Raw genomic sequence first — 21,893 nt, 5'->3', positions numbered from 1 at the left:
ATAAATGTGATACATAATTTTGACAATGATATGTATGTGTCAGAGTTACAATGAATTTGCTTTGAATTCATCAAGCAAGGGCAACATTACACAATGTTTATTAGGACAGAAATCCATTTCAGCACAGAAATTCAGATGAATCTGAATGGCTACGTATTGCTGCAAGATATTTACAAGTTATGTAACTTCGTCGACTATATATTTGCGTAACTCCATGTGGTAGTAATGAAACCAGCCTTGAATGGTCTTCCTTAGAATTGAAAACTAAATTGTACATAAATAGATGTGACTGCACTGTTTGATACACAGTTGTTCATATCACAAAAGCAGTAAATAAACACCATAGAGTTATATTCTGATAGTTTTGGAAATATAATCCATATTGAGAATTTTGTGTCAGTTGCTGTTTAACACACATATATATAGATATATACACACATATATGTATATATCTCTGTATATGCATATATAAAATTGATGGAAATATAAACACAAAGGTTGAAAGCCTTTTTTCATTGCATTGTCGGCCTCATATAAAAAAGTTAACTTGAATTATTAAGTCAAGGAAACTAGTATTAATAATATTCTCTGTTGTGACAAGAAGTTAGCAAACTTGACAGAAGTATAACTGACCTGAATAATTACCTGGACTCTATTTTTCTTGTAAGTGTATTCCATAACTGTATTTATTGGTGACAGATGCCTTCTTCTTTTTTTTTTACAAGTTAGCATGGCATTCATTTTTTATTATTGTAATGTATGGAGGGGTTGCAGTTATATTTGCCAGATAGTAGGTACATTACTTCTTACATACTTCTCATGTTTTGTCCCCATTAACCCCCCCACCTCCTCCCAATCCTCTTGTATTCCCCCCTTCCCTTTTCGATTTCAAATAAACAAATAAACTTATATACAATATACCAGGTAACAAAGTCACATAATGTAACAATTTGAGATTAACCAAAGGGCAACAAATGAAAAGAAAAATAATAATACATTAAGCAAAAAAAAAAATCACACGAGATAAAGCTCTTGTTTCCACATCCTGGAGATCTTTTCATTTAATCTCATCCTATATGACTTTATGTGTATCTAGGTTTTGCTCTATTGTAATCCTCTGCTAGGAAAGTTGTAGGTGTACACTAATTATTATAAATGAGGGAAACCATTGAGCCTATGTTCCTTTGGGTTTTCACTTAATAAGGTTTTTTCAAGTCTTTGCATTTCCTTACAAATGGGGCTATGTCATTCTTTCTGAGCTCCTCTAGGACCCAGCAGTTCCACTCCTTGGCATTTATCCAAATGTCTAAAAAAAAGTTCATACTAAAGCCACTAGCACAACAATGTTCATTGCAGCACTATTTACCATAGCAAAGATATGGAACCAACCGAGATGCCTTTTCTAAAGTTGGTATTTTTTCATATATTTTTTATTGTAATTAATAGAAGGGTTACATGATATTTGCCAGATAGAAGGCGCATTAATTCACATACATTGATACCCTTTCACATGCCTTGGTCCTCATTTCCCTCCCCCCCACCCTCACCCCTCATCTTGTTTTCCCCCCTTCCCTATCCAATTTCAGATAACCAAATACAAATATATCCGATATATCTGATAACAAAGTGAGATACTACAATGGAATTCTATGCTGCTGTCAGAAAAAAAGATATCGTCCCATTTGTTAGAAAATGGAAAGACTTAGAAAAAATCATATTAAGTGAAGTAAGCCAGACTCAAAGGAACTTAGGCTCAGTGGTTTCCCTCATTTGTCATAATCAGTAGAAACCTTGGGCTCTCCTAGCAGAGATTCGCAGTAGAGCAAAACCTTGATACATAAGGCCATATAGTATGACGCTAAATGAAAGAACCCCTAGGATATAAAGTTGGTATTTACTAACCTGAAAATGACCAAATGCTCTTGTGTCAACTGGTCATAAATTTTATTGACAATATTTCAGGTAGTTTTGATCATTGTCCTCCAAAATAGTTAACCAGAAGTTACATTCTGGTATGTATTTTATATACATTTGATCTCAGAAATTGATATTTCTGTGGTCAAATTTACATAGATTATTACATTTCAATCAACTTTTGGTACCAAAAATACAGATTTGAAATGAGAGATAATTAATATTCTATGGTTATTTTCCCAAGCTTGAACTACAGAAGATAGAGAGAGATATGGATCAAATTAACACCAGGAGATATAGTTTCTCCTTATTATCCACACCTATCTGGAGTTCTCAGGGAAATAACCACTGTATAAAACATGTGATCAGAATTGACAGCAAGAAAAAATATGTAATATTACATGATAAACTTTATTATACATATTTTATTTATATATTATATTATACAAATAATTATACATAATTATAAAATATATACATATGCCCTGAAAGAATACCATCTTTTGATATCTAGTAAATGATTGGTTTTGCTTTAGCAATGCATAAGTTACTTTCACAACTGTGAGTATTACTTACTTGAATAAGTATTTCATCATAAATATCATTGAAAATAGCACATTAAACCAAAGCAAAATTAATTTCAATGACACTTTAGCATTTGGAATGTGCTCTAATATTGGCAGAGATAAAAGGAACAGGGTCTACTCAAAACAGCTCCTTTATTTTACATTGCAGACTCAAAAGTGGAGAGGTCTCTGGGTACTCACAGCAGGAAATGGACCAGAATGTAGCAAGATAACAAATGGATGTCACACATGAATAAGAAGGCAGAAGGACAGTGTTCAGACAAGATTTTCTGGGAATGCTTCCCTCATAGATAACCACTGAAGCAGTACATATGCCAGGGTTCTTGGGTTAATGTAGAAGTATATGGATAATGTTTTGTAAATTCAAAAAAATGACCAAACAGTGGAATACTAGAAGCAATAAAGTGTGAAAATGGCAGATGGAGTGAAAAGATGAATTATAATTCTTTTAATAAATTTTCTAAAGAGATACTTATTTTCACATGTTTCTCCTATCTTTGGTAAATCCATTAACTAGTAGACATAGATGTTTCTGACAGATGGTATAGATCTATTTTCCCATGAACTTTGAAACAGATTAGCATCAAGCAATACAGACCATGATTTCATCATAATTAATATCTACTCTCTTGTATATTGTGGCCAAACTTATAAAAAAATTGTATCAATATATGTGACATTTGCATCTTGCAATTTCCATTATATGAGAAAATTTGCCTACAATCAATTAACTTATTAAAACACAAAGTAATAAAGCTTCATTGGCAGCCACCTTTCAAATAACTTAAATTTTAATTATGTTCTAAAATATAAGTACCATTGAATATATATAGAGATTCCCTTCTTGAATACTTGTTTGTTAAATACATCATTTGAAATATGATATAAAAATCAATGTTAATAAATTCCTTAATTAAAAACTAAAAAAGCTTAAAAATTAAATATCAAATGAGAAGATAACAAAATGGCAAAAATGTAAAATTAATATTGTTTGTTTTGGTATGATTGATGTGTGAAGAAGATGCTTTTTTTTTGTCAGTCATAGGGCTTGGATGCTTGGCCTGGGTGTTGTCCCTGAGCTCTTCAGCTCAAGGGTACCTCTTTACTCCTTGAGCCACATCTGCACTTCAGTTTCTAGTGGTTAAGTGGAGAGAAGAGTCTCATGGTCTTTAGTGCCTGGGCTGGCTTTGAACTTCTATTCTCAAATTTCAGCCTCCTGAGTAACTAAGATTATAGGCCTGAGCCACTGCACCTAGCAGGATGCCTTTTTTAAAATTTCTTTTTGTCTTATGGCTTGAACTCAGGGAGTAGGCCCTGTCACTAAGCCTCTTTGTGCTAAAGGCTAACATTCTACCACTTGAGCCACAGTGCTACTTCTGGATTTTTAGAGTAATTTATTGGAGATAAGAATTTCAAGTACTTTTCTGCCTGTACTAACTTTGAACCATAATCCTCTGATCTCAGCCTCCTTAGTAGCTGAAATTAGAGGCATCAGCTACTGTTTGTAGTAAGGAAGTAAGACAAATTGCAAAATATAATAATAAATACATGGTAAGTCCATCTATTTAAATACTCTAAATATTGACTGCTACTTATGAGGACATCAGACAAACATACTTACTCTGTTGGGCATTCTAAAATATTCTCATAGATTTATACATTTCCAGAAGGAAGATTTTATTTCCAGTGAAGACCTGATTCCATCTTTGGAATTAAAGATGTTTCTGGCACTTCCAGTCTTATTACTTGTCCTGTTGTAGTAAGTACTTTACAGATATTATCCAAACACCTGCATGGTTAAATATTCTAAACACAACCACATTTCTTATTAATAATAGTAAGAATAATTAGAACACTGGCAGATTAAAATGATTACTTGTTTCTTATATAGTAATCATAATTTGAGCACTTTATTTCCAGTTTTAAATTATCATTAAGTTATTGTACAAAGGGATTCAATTGTAGGTCAGTTTATTTTGCTTACTGTCATACCTTCCATTCTTCTTTACCTCATAAGCTTTGGAGTCAAACACTCAGAGATGATGTATTGAAGATATTTAAGAGGAATTATCCTAAGTAAGTGCTATTAGTTGTCAAATATTAGCTAATAAATTTGGTATTGTGTTTAGTTAAATACAAATATAGTTAATCTAGGTGGGAAGACCAAGGTCACTATATAATTTTATTTCATATACTCCCATAATCCCATCCCATTGAGAATTGTCAGTAGCAGAATATGGCAAAGGTGATAAAACATGATTGCCATGTTTTAAGTTGCAATACATTCATAAGTCTTCATCTTGTCACATACACATGGAGTTGATTTCCTAATAGTTTTTTAAAAGAAAAGGAAGGTAATATCAGCTAACATCAGATAGCTTTGGGCATGTGGTATAGGCTGCAGCTTTCACCCAAAAAGGAAATCAGGTCCAGTTTCGCAACCAAGGAAAAAAAATCCATTCGCAATTTGACAGGTCATGCCAATGGGTTCCTTCCGAATTTAACATCAACATGAAACTCATCTGACACCCATCCTTTTGTAAACACCTAAATTCTAAGCATAAGTCACAGTTAATTCCATACCTGCTGCTCTATGAAAATGTGGAAAGTAAATAAGTTTGTTTTAAGGTAAGTTTGTGGAAGTTTGCTGACTAGAAATAGAAATCTAACACAGGTTCAATCTAGGATTCAAAATTGATTTCCATCATGTTTGTTCCGGTCCTGGGCCTTGAACTCAGGGCCTGGGCACTGTCCTTGGGCTTTCTCAAGGATAGAACCTTGCACCTTTTATGTTTTTTTTTCTATGTATGTAGTACTGAAGAACTAATCTGAGTCCTCCTGCATGCTAGGCATGGTAGACAAAACTCCCAGCCTAATTTCCATCTTTTAAAATAATTTTTATTGTGATTAATAGAAGGATTACATTATATTCACCAGATAGAAGGTGCATAACTTCACAAACATCGATACCCTTTCTCATGACATGGTCCTCATTTCCCTCCCACCCTCCCCCACTTATCTTGATTTCCCTCCTTCCCTATCCAATTTCAAATAACCAATTAAGTACATATAAAATATATCAGATAACAAGGTGAAATATTGTAACAATATGAGATAAACAAGGGATGGCAAAAGAGATGAGCGATAATATAGTACATTAAGGACAACAGTTACTCATTATATGGCTTTTGATTCCTTATCCTGGATGTCCTTACATTTACTTTCGTACTATTTGGTCTAATGTCTCTAGATTTTGTTCTATTGTAAATCTCTGCTAGGAGAGCCCAAGGTTTCTACTGATTATGACAAATGCTGGCAGAACTGGTTAAGCACCTGCAGAAAACTAAAGTTGGATCCTTCTTTGTCACCCTGCACTAGAATTAACTCCAAATGGATCAAAGACCTCGAGGTAAAAGCCAACACACTGAAAACTTTACAAGAAGGAATAGGAGACACACTAGGCCTCCTTGGCACAGGCCAAAACTTTAATAAAGACCAAGAATCACAACAAATCAGAGAAAGGCTGGATAAGTGGGACTGCATTAAACTGCAGAGCTTCTGTATGGCAAAGGATATAGCTAGTAAATTAATTAGGAAGCCTACAGAATGGGAGAAGATCTTCACTAACCATATAATGGACAAAGGCCTCATATCTAAAATATATCAACAGCTCAAAAAATTGAATCACTCCAAAACTAATCTCGAAAGTAACAACTATCCCATTAAAAGATGGGCCAAAGACTTAAAGACAGTCTTCTCTGAAGAAGAAACAAAAATGGCCTATAGACACATGAAGAAATGCTCAACAACTCTGGTCATAAAAGAAATGCAAATCAAAACAACTCTAAGATTCCACCTCACTCCAGTTAGAATGGCCAGGATCAGGAAAACGAATAACAACAGGTGCTGGAGGGATGTGGCCAGGAGGAATCACTACTACACTGTTGTTGGGAGTGCAAACTCGTTCAACCACTATGGAAAGCAGTATGGCAGTTCCTCAAAAGGCTAAACATAGAGCTCCCATATGACCCACCAATTCCACTACTTGGCATTTACCCAACCATGCAGAAACAAGGGCATACTAAATCCACAAGCACATTGATGTTCATTGCAGCACTATTTACCATAGCAAAGATATGGAACCAACCTAGATGTCCCTCAGTTGATGAGTGGATCAACAAGATGTGGTATTTATACACAATGGAATTCTATGCTAATTTTCATCTTTTAACATATTGTTTCTTCAGCAAAACATCAGTGGTTTTAACTTCTATATCACATGCATATTATTAATTTAGCATGTTTTGAATACACTTTATAGATGTGGTTTATAAATTAAATGTATATGCTCATGAACAAAAACATTTTATTAATATGCTTACATTTAACTTGTAACTAAACTATTTCTTTCTTTAAAATTTTATTTTTATTATAAATGTGATCTATAGAGAGGTTACAGTTACATAAGTAAAGTAATGATTGCATTTCTTGTTGAACAATGTTACCCTCTTTCTTGTTTTTTTCCACTTTCACTCCCCTTCTTTCCAGCTCCTTCTCCCAAGCTGTGAAGTTCATTTCCAACCTAAGGTCTTGTGAGTATTGCTGCTGTTCTGGTTCACACTTTGTCATTATTTCACCATTTTATTAGTCTCCTTGCCTTCCCTAATTCAGATAAATGTGTATACAAGGCACAGGGTACCAGAATCAAAAGCAGTACAAACAGGGGATAGTCCAAAAGAGAAAAAAATGAAAGAAAATAAGAAATAACTTCCCAAAGTATGTTAAAAGAAAAACAAAAAATCTTATTTTCATATCTTGGTGTTCATCTGGATTAGCATCATTTTATATGGTCGTATGTACATAGCTATTGAGCTAGTGTGACCTTCTTTTAGGACTATTATCCCAGATATACACTATTCCAAATGAGAGAAACCATGGAGCTGATGTTTCTTTGGGTCTAACTTACTTCATTTAATTAGAGTTTTTTCTCAAGTCCTTCCATTTCTTTATGAATGAGGTGATGTCATTTTTTCTGATGGAAGCACAGAATTCCATTGTGTATATACCACATTTTCATGATCCATTCATCTGCTAAGGAACATCTGGGTTGTTTCCATATAATAGCTATGATAAATATTACTAAGCTATTGCTTATTACAGATTTTATATCATGAGGGTAATTTTGTCTTCTAAATTTTGTTTATAAATTCCATTATTTACTCCTACTACTATTAGACCTGGTTCAGATAAACTTAACTTTATTCTAATTTCCTGTCAAAACTAAATAATTTTAAATTACCCACCACAAAAATGTTCAAATTATGGTATATTCAAAATATTTAATTTCATAGAAAAGTGCTTTACAATTATGCATATCAAAGAAGACAATAATGGTGTTTATCATTTTTAATGAGTAGATGATATAGTAGGGCTTAAATGACCCAAACTGTGCTTGCTTTTTTTGTGGGGGGGAAAGTGCTAGTTATATTATTTCTTGAAATATCTTGGACAATGGAACATTTATACAAAATTTAGATGACAAACAAAAACTCTCCTTGTGATATAAAATATTCAATAACAATAGCTTAGTCACGGGTTGAAATTAAGCTATATTCATTAGCAAAATGTTTCCATTCATATTCATAGGCTGAATGAGTCATACTTTAATTTTTTTAGATTTACATTCACACTGGAGATCACATACTTGGTAAAAATGAACACACATGCCTGTTTCGGGTTGATTTTCTTTGCTATCTCTCTATCTTGCGTCCTAAGTGTGGACATAATGGGAATAATTACTCCTTAGATGATGTGTCCTTCATTTCACAGTACATTTAAAATATCCAGTCTATAAAAGGTTCAGAGTGACTTCTTTTTCTCCTGAAATAACTACCAATTCACCAAGGTGTTTATTGGTGGCAGCATGGTCCATTAACACAATCCCTCAGGACTTGCAGTGCTATGAACAGATTCTGCCATGGAAGAAACATCCCTGGCAATAAAATATATACTGTTTCAGAGTCATTACCTTCTGCAATTATATCTTTAAAAAGTAACATGTATCTATGTATATTCATCCAATTTGCTAAGGTCTTAATTTTTTTATGTTACCACAAAAAAGAATAAGTGTGTGAAGTGATGCACATGGAAATTAGCTTGTGTTGTTCTACATGCATGCATTTTCAACATGCATGTATACCCTAAATACATACAATTTTGTCACTTTCATCTCGATAAAGCTAGAAAATTAGATATAATAAACAAGTGATAATTTGTAATCTGATCCAAACATTGAAATTTATTTGAGCTTCCAAAATCATTTTGCTCCCCAAGAATAAATGTTTTTTAACAGTACCTGTGTGACCCCAGTGTCATGATTCCCACACTACACAATTATTCAGCTGATCAGGAGACTATGAGATAAAACCTTGGTTATAAGCCAGTGTGGACTAACAAATCCTGGAGATTCTTATCTCCAATTAATCAGCAAAAAGCTGAATGTATGGGAGTAACACAAAAAGTAGAGAGTTAGCTACTTAAGAGTGATAAAGCCCAGGAAAGAAGGCTAAAAGTTCAAGTCAACTGCAATACTAGAACACAGATAGACAGACAGACAGACAGACAGACAGACAGACACACACACACACACACACACACACACACACACAGCTCTTTTTCAAGGTGGGGCATTCATAGTTGTGTGTTGACATTTTAATACTGAGAAGAAAATAGAAAAATTTTTCCTGACAATTCTAACATCTATTGTCATTCCTATGATTTATATAATCCAAACCATACTACTCTAGCAAAAGTACACTAGCAAAACAAAAATATTAATTAGACAAGTCAAAAAGGAAAATTATAAACTCTCCAAGATCATCTAGATGAAAAAATAATGATAGTTCTTCATATTAGATATCAGTATCACCAAGTTTGGAAATAGGAAATTATACAGCATCTCTAGAGTTGATTTTATACTCAGACACTAGTATCATTTCTTCTCAAAACTTGATTAGTGTATTTTTATCATTACATCTCTCTTTTATTGTGGTCCATTCCAAAAATATGGTTGACACAGAATCAGGTAGCTTTTATATGTTAGCTGGTATTTTATCTCTGAGAAATTATGAAAGTTGGATACTATTTCTTCTTTTTTCTAAAGAGGGAAAGCAGCTTAGTATCATTAGCTTTTTAAGTATTTATACTAGGATATGATAGAGGTTGCAGAGGAATCTATTTTTCTAACAAAAGTGTCAAAACAGAAGCTAAAAGACTGCATTGAACCTAGTGAAATAGAATATATGGTAGCTAATTTCATTAATGTTTCAGTAAAGTTCTACTCCAAAAAATAGTAATGAAAGTATTGGCTGCATTTTAGATTGGCTATATTTTAGTTATATTCATTCAACAGATATTTTTTTACAAATTTTTTATTGTGATTAATAGAAGGATTGCATTATATTAACCAGATAGAAGGTGCATAACTTCACAAACATTGATACCCTTTCTCATGACATGGTCCCCATTTCCCTGCCACCCTCCCCCTGCTTATCTTCCTTTCCCTATCCAATTTCAATTAAGCACATATAAAATATATCAGATAACAAGGTGAAAAATTGTAACAATATGAGATAACCAAGGGATGGCAAAAGAGATGAGCGATAACAGTACATTAAGGACAACAGTCATTCATTATATGGCTTTTGTTTCCTTACCCTGGAGGTCCTTACATTTAGTGTTGTACTATTTGGCCTAATATCTCTTGATTTTGTTCTATTGCGAATCTCTGCTAGGAGAGCTCAAGGTTTCTACTGATTATGATAAATGAGGGAGACTATTAGGCCTATGTTCCTTTGAGTCTGGCTTACTTTACTTAATATGACTTTTTCTAACTCTTTCCATTTCCTTACAAATGGGGTGATGTTGTTCTTTCTCAACAGATAATTATTTAGATAAAATCGATCCTATACTAATTTTATTGTATTTCATTTACTAAGGATGTACTATTAGAAGGAGGAAATTTTGAAGAGTAAATAATGAACCATGCAAATACCAGTTTTATCATGTTTAAAATGGGCAGAATATCAATTCTTGCAAATACATCACCAATGCCATTGCAATTAAACATTAGTATCAATAGATATTATTATAGAATTCAGCCTTCTTGAAACTCTCACAGCAGTGTAAAAAGATACAAATGTAACATGCTTCAGTTCTCACCACCATTTTGATACCCATTTTCCAATTATTTTCCAAATGCATTTCAGATTGATTTTATTTTTAATAACTAATTATTGCTCCAATTTTTCTACAATTACAATTACTACTTTATTCATAATTAGGATACTAGAGTCCAATTAAGTCTGTAACTAAAGCCCAAAATTAGGCGAATCCTAATTTGAATTAAGGCTACAATTTTTTGAGACCAAATGAGGTATCTGAATGTCTGTTGAGGCCTAGGAACTTGTGTGTGTGTGTGTGTGTGTGTGTGTGTGTGTGTGTGTGTGTGTGTGTGTGTGTGTGTGTGTGTGTGAGTGTGTGTGTCTTGAGCCTGAGGCTTGGAATCTCTGGGTCTTGAATTCCGGGTCTATGTGCTGTTCATGAACTTTTGTGCTTAAGGTTGTTACTCTATCCCCTGAGAATCAGTTCCACTTCTGGGTTTCTGATGGTCAATTACAGATAAAAGTCTCATGGACTTGATCATCAGATCTCAGCCTCTGAGTAGCTAGCGTTATACAAGTGAGCCACTGGTGACCCACTTTCAAGACTTTGCCATTATAAAATACTTAACTGAGCAAATATGAAAATAATTTAGAAAGAAGCAATATGCTATCATATTAACCAAAAATAAAGATATTTTAAGAGTAAATATCTATGTTTTTCTTAGACATGCTTTAATATTTGAAAAAAATATTAATAAAATTGTTAGCTGGGATGAAGTCATTCTGTGATGTCTGCCATACCAACCGCCAAGGGTCTGTCTGGCTGTAGGCCTCTCAAGGTCACTCTGGCCCAGCCTGGCCACCTGGCCAGCTTCCTTTTCACAGTGCAGTTTCTCATCTTCTTGCAGGCTCCTTTCTTTTAAATATCCCTCCTTAACTTAAAGGCAGCTGATGCTCTCTGTCCAGATGGAATCAGCCTGCCAGTCTTTCTGGCATTAAATTTCTCCTCCTCTTTTGGATATGTGTGATATGCTTTGTCAGGTCAAGACATCTAACAAAAATAATATTAGCTTGTTTTGATTTATGGTGTGTGTGTGTGTGTGTGTGTGTGTGTGTGTGTGTGTGTGTGTGTGTGTATGTGTGTGTGTGTGTGTGTGTGTGTGTGTGTGTGTGTACATTTGTGTTCACCTGGAGGCTTTGAACTCAGGCCTAGACACTATACTTGAGCCTTTGTGCTTGAATAGTGCTTTATCACTATGAACCACAGCTCCACCTTCTGCATTTTATTGCTCTGGCTGCATTTGAACAAAAATCAGCAGATCACAGCCACCTGAGTTGCTAATATTAAAAGCATAAGCCATTAGTGCCCAGCTTATTTTGATTTCTGATTATTTAAATTTCTATTCCTAGCAAATGATTTTTCTCAATACATTTTTTGAAAGTCACATTTATGTTATTTATGCTATCTCAAATGGTTACTATTATTTCAATAAATTTAGTTTATCCCCCAACAGCTAAAAAAACAAGCAAGAGAATCAACATGCTTAAATTTCTCTTTATTCGTAAATTTCTTCCAGGATCACATGCTGAGTCACAAAGAGAAACTGAATTTTAAAGTTATTGAGAGCAAAGGGCCAGGAGTTTGACCTAGTGGTAGAGTGTTTTCCTGGCATGTACAAAAACCCAGTTTCAATTCCTCAGTACCATATACATAGAAAAAGCCAGAAATTGCTTTCTCAGTCCTTGAGAAAGCCCAAGGACAGTGCTCAACCCCCGAGCCTGGAAAAAAAATGTTAAAAAAGTGTTAAAGTTATTGAGCAAAATCAAACTTTTTTGTCAATATTTAGTGGTTCACAGCAATAAAACTAAAATCAAGAATGAGTGGCAAATATTTTGTGGGCTTCAGTATAATTTTGCAAGCTGTTTGTTTCTAAGCTTTGTTTTTCCTTGGTATGCTCAAATGGAGTAAAAACAAATTAAGAAAGCATTTTGTCAAGGATTCAGTGGAAAAGTCAGATTGTTACTTACAATGGCACTTAAAAGCTCTATTAAAATTCCTTTTAATGAAGAACAAGAAGGTAATAAAACTGATCACTAAATGATTACCAATCCACCACATATGAAGTTTTTAGGCAGCATTTACTGGATCACAGTTTTGTATACCTCACAAATGAAGACTGGCATAAATATCTTCACCTTGGCTTCTCTTGCTGTTGTTGCTGTCTTACTACAGTTATTCAAATGAATGAAGTTCACAGAACTTCCCTAGTATCTTTTTGCTTTTTTTTTTTTTCCAGTCCTGGGATTGAGCTCAGGGCCTGGCCCTGTCCTTGGACTTTCTCAAGGCTAGAGGCTTGAGCCTCAGCACCACTTCCAGCTTTTCTCTATGCATGTGGTATGGAGGAATCAAACCCAGGTCTTTGTGCAACTAGGCAAGCACTTTACCACTAGGCTAAACTCCGGGCCCCTCTTTTTGCATTTTGAGTGGATACTTTAGTAATGCACAACTGACAGGTAGGCTGATGACACACAAAATTGATTACTGTTACTTTAAACACGATGGTTAAAGATGAAGGCAAATGTTGTTATGTGTTCAAATTATGGAATTTGTTACTGTTTATTCACTCTATCCATTTCAAAATGTCTCCAAAATTTATGTGGCTAAAGAGCTGTTGAAGGCATCTAAGACTTTATGGTTAACACAATTTTTTAATGAAATAAGTTAATTGAAGCAGAGGGACATATCTTATTTTTATGGAAATATAAAATCACAATAACTTACTTGGATCTCAAGTTAATTGCCCAAGGAGGGCTAACACTTTATTAGAGAAATCTGAAAAGCTAAATTGCATAAGTTTGAAAGTGAGTTTTGAATACACTGTCACCTTGAAGTTAAAATTTAAATGTATAAAATCTTGACCATCATATATTTTCCTAAATGTATATAACTTTTGATTTGTCTAGAGCAACTTAAGTCCCATAATTCATTATAACTAATTTGTAGTTACTATTTCAATTGACAAAAAGTATTTCAAGTAACAAGGGAATATACAGTTTGGGATCCAGGCTGCTAGACACAGCATAAGCTTTCTTTAAAGCTTAGAAAACATTGTGAGATTATTTGAATGCCCTGGGCCATAAATAAATCTGGAAATAGGAGTGAAATTTGTAATACTTTCAGTTTGTTCATTTTTTTGTTATGCAATGTATTCAAAGTGCTTAAAACTACAAGTCATATGTATCACGATCCATCCAAGTAGTACGATAAACAGGTAAAAAATATTTTGGACAGGTAAGTATACCTCTAAAGGAGCTTGCAATGCTAGTGGCAAGAATACAGTATCTCTATCTCTCTCTCTATCTATAGATATAAACAATATATATTTATATGGAAAGATACATGCTGCCCAAACTTTTGTATAACGCAAATGAACACAATAAAACAGTGTTCAGCACAACCTAGTTGATCTACTCTAAGACAGAGGGGAAAAAAATTTAAAAAAAAACATGAACTGAGAATGTAACACAGTAGTAAACATTTGCCTAACATGCAATTCCCCAGGATCTCCAAAACCAATAACAAAAAAAGAATAGGAGGTTTTTGAGATTTTTTAGGTGAAACATGAGCAGTTCATCCAAATTGTGTTTTACAGAACTACTTGTGAACAATTTGCTTTGATATACAGATTAATTCTGAGAAATAAAAAAATGATGTAAGGATTAATACTAATATCATTCAACTCAGTTACTTTAAAGGATTTGATTTGGAAATAAAATTTGATCTATACATATTATCCAGTGTTTGTTTGGATCTAAATTGCCAGTTAAAACATTACGATCTTTTATTTACATTTGCAAAAGATATACTCTCTGAATTCCCAACTATGTGTATTGAAATTCAAAAAGACATTTTTCTTTTGTTCATAGTGGAACCTGGGTGTTGTCTCTGAACTTTTCAACTCAAGCATATCCCTATCCCTTGAGTCAGAGCACGACAACTTCCGATTATCTGGTGGTAACTTGGAGATGAGTCTCACAGTCTTTAGTGCCCAGGCTGGCTTGAACAGCAATCCTCAGCTCTGAGCCTCTTGAGTAGCTAGGATTACAGGTGTGAGCCACCACACTTGGCTGCACCAAAGCTATTTATGGTAAGAAAAATGTATTTAAATAGAGAATTAAAAAATAGGAAATATTTTTATCAGATAAATATTTTAAGGACTGCTATGAATATGGTGTTTTGTTTATTTCTCTCCTAAATGCTCTCTGCTACTAGCCGTAGTCTTGAGTCTACTTTCTAAAGCAAAATATTTTTAAGTGTATATAGTTCAATTAATCATGAAAAGTAGCTGACACCAGAGATGAAGTAATAATACTTAAAACTGATAGCAATAGTGGCCTGGAGCATGGCATGGCCTAGTGGTAACATGCTTGCCTAGCAAGCAGGAAGCCCTGGGTCTGATTCCTCAGTACCATAGAGACAGAAAAAGCTGGAAGTGTTGCTGTGGCTCAAGTGATAGAGCCCTAGCCTTGAGAAAGCCCAAGGATATGTTGAGGCCTAGCCTCCATCTCTGAGGCCTGATTCTGGCTCAGCTGCAATTAAAAGGCTTTGTCCAGGCATTCGGTCTTTTGCATACCTCTCTTAAGGCATCTCTGTGTACCTGACTCGATTGAACCCCCCGCAGTTTCGCGGGTCTCACAGCAGCTAAAGTCTCATGAGCTTTCCTGCACCTGTCCTGCCCAGTACCTGAAAGCCCCACCCAGACCCTTAGTGGTAGCACAGAGGCCCTCTTCCTATTGGCTAGCTTCCCAGTGCCCACCTTCTCCTACCCTAACAGTATATTACTAATTGTCTGACGCAATAAAGGGATGAGAGCATCTGAGAGCATCAGAGATCAGCAGAGATCAGCAGAGAGATCTGATGCGCTTTCATGGTTAACACTGCTTCTGACTCAGCGTGGTTTTTTCTTCCCCGGTGTTTGGGGGAGGGTTGGGTCTTCGACACTTACCATCTCCCTTGGCTCCTGGGGGACTACAGGCTGGCCCTGTGTGTCCCTCCCCGTTCCCGTGTTGCTGCCCCAGAGAGGAGCAACAAGGATAGTGCTCAGGCCCTGAGTTCAAGACTCAGGACTGGCAAAAAGTAGTGCTAGAAATAAAATATGAAAATAAAAATTTAAATACTATGTATGAAAGCATTCACAACATTAAGTATTAATAATTAACTATGCATAAAATCTATATATTGAAATTTGTAAAACATTGAAATAAACAAAAAGAAGTATAATAATAGATTAAGCAATATATACCACACTCATAAATCTGAGCAATTCATATTATCAAATTTCCTTACTTGGATCAGAAAAAATAGCATCATTTTAGTTGAAGGCAGAAAATTTTAACTGTAGGTATGTGCTTTCCCATGACAAAATGACCCTATTAATTGATAAACATTTTCATATGATTCCAGACCCATTTTAGGATAATTCCCACAGCTCTGGCTTATGTAATGTTTTAGCCTATTGAGCACAGCTATTGCTGTTTACCAATATCCTAGATACTCAATGGTAAATATGACTTGGAAAAGCTTACATAAGCCCTCATGCCCCTAGCCCATGTTATCTGCATTTCTGCTGTGGTTGTCTGAGTTGTAAGCACACCTCTTTAAATAAATCTTGAGGAGAATAAATAGCCCTTCCTTCATGTCTGCCACTCTGAAAGGGCAGATAGCTGCTTTATGACTGAATTCTGAAGAAATTTGCTGAGTAGGCTTCATTTTCACAATTCCTTATTGCAATGGTCTAGAAGCCTCATTTCTAGCAGGCATAACATTGTAATATACTATTAAAATTTACTTTGAGGTATCTAGAGTATAATTGGTAAGATTCCCATTATGTGCTGCAAAGCAAAAAGACAAACAAAAAACTAATTGCTCCCTGTAAGCTCTGCCTTATTGTGGGAAATGCATGAAAATTCTTAGCCTCTTGTGACCTTTTGTGTTCATTTTCAAATACAGGAGGCTGTGTCCATAAATTTATCTCCCTTGGAGCTGATATCAAAGCTCCCCAAACTTTCTTTTTCTCTCACCAATGATTTTTAAGTATAATCTGTACACATACAGATGTCCATTTTGCATTCCGATTTTAAAGAATATTTTTCCTATTTACAAGGAATATAACAGAGAAAGTAAAGTGAGAAATCAAATGAGTAGATCCATGTTTTTTAAAGCCTAATTTCAAAGAAAGCAACTTTCTATGTAAAGAGATAAAGGTATAGAAGACCATCATGTATTTAACTGAGACAAAGGATAAAAAATGTAATTATAACTTTAAAAATTTCCAAAAATTACCTTTAAATAATTTTTCAAAGGGAGTTTGATTCAATATTTTCTGTACCATGCATCTCAATCAATGGTAACACTTTCATCACTCCCTGGCCTCCATTGATTTCAACCCCTCAAACCCCATCATGTTACCTAATTCCATATTCAAATATATATGCTCAATGTTGTGAATTTATTCAACATTCCACTCTCTATTCATCTGTGCTCCCTCCCCTTGATTAATATACTCTCTGACAAAACATATTTAGCTTCTAGGTATTTGTTTTCTTAAATTGAAAGTGTGTTTTACAAAATAGTTATACCATTAATTGAATTAGAATATGAATATTGTCAAATATCTGTTACCAAAAATAATGTTACTGAACATACATGAAAACATGCACATATGCATGTAGAAGAAGGTATAGCTTCTATATCCTAGAGATACTTTCATTCAGCAACCTACTACATGGCCTTTTGTATCAAAGTTTTGCTCTATTGCAAATCTCTGCTAGGAGAGCCCAAGGTTTCTACTGATTATGACAAATGAGGGAAACCATTGAGCCTAAGTTTCTTTGAGTCTGGCTTACTTCACTTAATATGATCTTTTCTAAGTCTTTCCATTTCCTAACAAATGGGGCAATGTCATTCTTTCTGACAGCAGCATAGAATTCCATTGTGTACAATACCACATCTTGTTGATCCACTCATCAACTGAGGGACATCTAGGTTGGTTCCATATCTTTGCCATATAATGAATGATTGTTGTTCTTAAGGTACTATGTTATTTCTCATCTCTTTTGCTGTCCCTTGGTTATCTCATATTGTTACAGTATCTCACTTTGTTACCTGATATATCAGATATATTTGTATTTGGTTATTTGAAATTGGATAGGGAATGGGGGAAAACAAGATGAGGGGTGGGGGTGGGAGGGAGGGAAATGGGGATCAAGACATGTGAAAGGGTATCAATTTATGGGAATTAATGCACCATCTATCTGGAAAATATGTAACCCTTCTATTAATTACAATAAAATATATATGAAAAAAAATCCATGATGACAGAAAAAAAAGAAGAGGGTATAGCTTCTAAAGTGGAAGATACAATGAATAAGGGATACTTTTAGAGTTCAAATAAAATTAATGAAGTTATAAGCTTCCATACCAATATAACAGACAAACATAGTACTGTTTTTATTTTTTATGGTACTCTTCACCATTGATGATAGATAAATAAATATTGATAGGAAAATGCATGTTCAACTCCATCTCTCTATTTTTCTTCAACTCCATATCATTTCATTTAATGATGCAGAGCATCATTCTCTGTCGAGGAAGAACTGTATTTGTATAGATACTTCATAGGATGTACCGAGCTGTATTACATTGTTAGCTTTGGTCTTAAAGGATACAAATAACCTAAAATGTCATATTCATCTGGAAAACACATCATCATTTGACTTGATTTATATCCATGCACTCATTATAGTCCCGCAAATAATTTAGTATTGAAGCACTTCATTTGAGTCTTAGTCATTTACAGATTTACAGACATTTTTTGATAGCTTCAGAACCTTCTGAATTAATGAGAGGAAAAAAATGCCTTTGAGGATGGTCTCAAAAACTGTTCATATCAGCTTTACCCAAGAAGATGTATAAGAAAGAAAAGTAAAAAGTCTTAGAAGGCTTTGGCCAGTGGCTTACCACAGATCTTGCTACCACTACAGTCCAGTCCACCAGAGAGAAAGTAGTGTTTGATAGAAGATGATAAATGAACTTTACACTAAAGTTCAACTCAGGGAAAGAATTAATGGTCCTAAAAGATGTTGCTTTTCCCTTCCATTATTGGGTATATTGGTAAACTAGTTGTGCTCAGCATGCATCCTGTTGTATCAGTGTCCATTTCTTTCAACCTCATTTTCTGAGCAGACTCCACATCATCCTGTGACTTTTTTTTGCATTTTTTATTGTAATTAGTAAAAGGGTTACATGATATTTGCCAGATAGAAGGTGCATTAATTCACGTACATTGATACCCTTTCACATGTCTTGGTACCCTTTACCCCCCCCACACCCCCCACCCCTCTTGGTTTTCCCCCCTTCCCTATCAAATTTCAAATAACCAAATACAAATAAATTCAATATATCAGATAACAAAGTGAGATACTATAACAATATGAGATAACCAAGGGACAGCAAAGGAGATGAGAGACAACATAGTACATTAAGGACAACAATCATTCATTATATGGCTTTTGTTTCGATTTATGCCTTATGCTGAAGATTAATGGTCTCTATCTGTGTGGGTCTATTGCTATTTGATTACTGTGGTTTATAGTAGGTCTTAACATTGGGTACTGTTAGTCCTCTAACTTTATTCTCCTTCAATATTGTGTTGGCTGTTCAACGTCTTTTGCTATTCCATATAAACTTTGGAATCACTATGTCGATATCTATAAAATAGCTTGCTGGGATTTTGATAGGGACAACATTGAGTCAATAGATGCAGTGAACAAAAACTGACATCTCACCAATATTCTTCCAATTTAAGAGGACAGATGATTTCTTTCTTTATTCACATATATCATTTATTTTTATCTCTAGTATTTATCTCTAGTTCTAGTATTCAGGCTATAGATTTTGTACCCATTTGGATAGATCTACCCCTAAGAGTTTCTTCCTTTCTATTATGTGTGCAAATGCAATATATTTTTAAGCATCTGAAAGTCTGTGGTCTGTGAGAATCCCTTGCTTTCATTTCTGCAGAGGAGCTCAGTCTTCCTATCCTCTCCCAAGACCACACCTGGCTCTATCCCTCTAATAAAAGGAAAGTGCCAAAATGTTTTCCGTTACCAAATCCATGCTGAAGAAATAGTTATCTAGTAGGTCAAAACTGAAGATGGTTCCACTACACCAGCTTACTCTCTAACTGGGGCGTCTTGTCAGCTTCAGGCAATGGGTTGATGATGTCAGCTCAACAAAAGAAGTTGTCAGGGACTATGTGTACTTCAGTCATATCTTTCATCATCTGAATCACTTCTGAGTCTGATATCACTTAGCTAATACATTGACTTGTCAAAAATTTAGAAGCAGAAGAATCAGGTTAGCTATATACACACAAGAGTATGTATATAGCTGATCCATAGAAACAAAGAGGTCACCTCATTTCATGTTGTGTCAAGTCCTCATGTTTGTGGTGACTACAGCAAAAATTAATAATTAATGAACCTAATGACACAGATTAATGAAAAATAATAATTTAAAAATTATGTTGGCAAAAGTTGAGTGCATTTTTCCTTTATGAAAAATACTAGATACACTGCTGAAGTAATACATTCATCTAAGAAAGCTGCACTGAAAAGTATGATTAAGAGGATTTAATATGAAAATATACAATGACCAAATTTGAATCAATAAGGAATTTAAATAAAAAAGGATGTGATTTAAGTTTATTTGTGCATATTAACTATACAAAAGGAGTTCATAGTGATATTTCCATCAAAGCATATAGTGTATTTTGATCATATTCAAACTCTCATTACCATGTCTACTTTTAATTGGAAAAGAAGTTAGAATTTATCCTTTTTTATATACTGATAAAAACGTGTGTTCTGTAATCTTCTGTGGAACTAGGTATACCTTTATTCTTGACTGTGATGTGACTGGCAGAAAAATATTCTCATAAGATTCACATTCAGAAAGCAAACATCATTTCCTTGTCAATAGGAGCTTTTTAAATCCTTGAATAGAAATTGTTTATTCACTCCAGTTTATTCTACAATTGATGTAGTTATATAGTTGAATAGCAGTTCCCTTTTATGCTAGCCTGTTACACGTTCCTACTATTTACCAGGAAGATATAAAACAAAACAACAATCATGGAATAAGTTGGTGTGGCTCAGAAACTAATTTCTATTTGCACCATGAAGGTGTCTCCAATTATCTCATTAACGCTATAATTTGGAAGTAGGTGGGGGGGATAATTGGGGGTAAAACATGGGAAGAGTTAACGATGTTCAATAAGTAATGTACTTACTACCTAACAAATGTAAATATAACTGTAACACATCTATGCATCATTCTGATAATAAATAAATTAAATTAAATAAACTCTTAAACCAAAATATTATTAATTAGCAAAAATTTATATATATATGTGTGTGCTTGTATGTATACATGTGTACATATTCTACCATAAATTTTCATTTAATAATTTGTTTATTAGTATTGTGCAGTTTCAATTGCTCTATTAGTTGACTAAATTTTGCAGGGAAATATTGTTTCTTTTACCTTATTAATATTCAAAGTAGAGTCATTTCCACTTATCAATGTATTTCTTCTTCTTCTGCACATTTTCTTCCTTATCATCATGATTATCTTATATTAAGATACTCTGCTTCTTATTATGCTAATTTGATTATAGAAATTTCATAGATCTGAGAAGTGTGATGACACGTGTATAGCAAATCCTATATGAGAAAATTTTAAAGTTTTTGTTCAAGCTAATATTCAAAACTCTGTGTCAAAGATTATTTCATCTGTGAGAGAGGCTCTTATGTTTTCTAAATACATAAACATGCACTGTGATATAATAAATATGTGTATTCTGTCACTGGTGTTTACTCTTATGGCAGAACCACATTTGCTTGTGGCTGCATATCGGATGGACAATATGAAAACATAAACCGAGTGGAAGGGTTGAAATAAGAGCATAAGCAAGGCTATAATTAAGAGGAAGTCTTGCACTTGGCAATTTACTTCAGTAGCTCCGTTTGGGGTGAGGATTGCAGAGTTTGAATTCTAGGTAGAAGGATATTTTACTAACGGGACATCTGAGAATTGTGTGAGTTGCTTCAGAACCACCACTGGGTCAACCTTCTGATTAGACTCTAATGAAAGAGAGGCCTCAGGTAG

This window comes from Megascapheus bottae, chromosome 11 (assembly GCF_031878675.1).
Source record: "Megascapheus bottae isolate mThoBot1 chromosome 11, mThoBot2.hap1, whole genome shotgun sequence".
NCBI lineage: Eukaryota > Metazoa > Chordata > Mammalia > Rodentia > Geomyidae > Megascapheus > Megascapheus bottae.
This window is presented reverse-complemented; position numbering follows the sequence as displayed.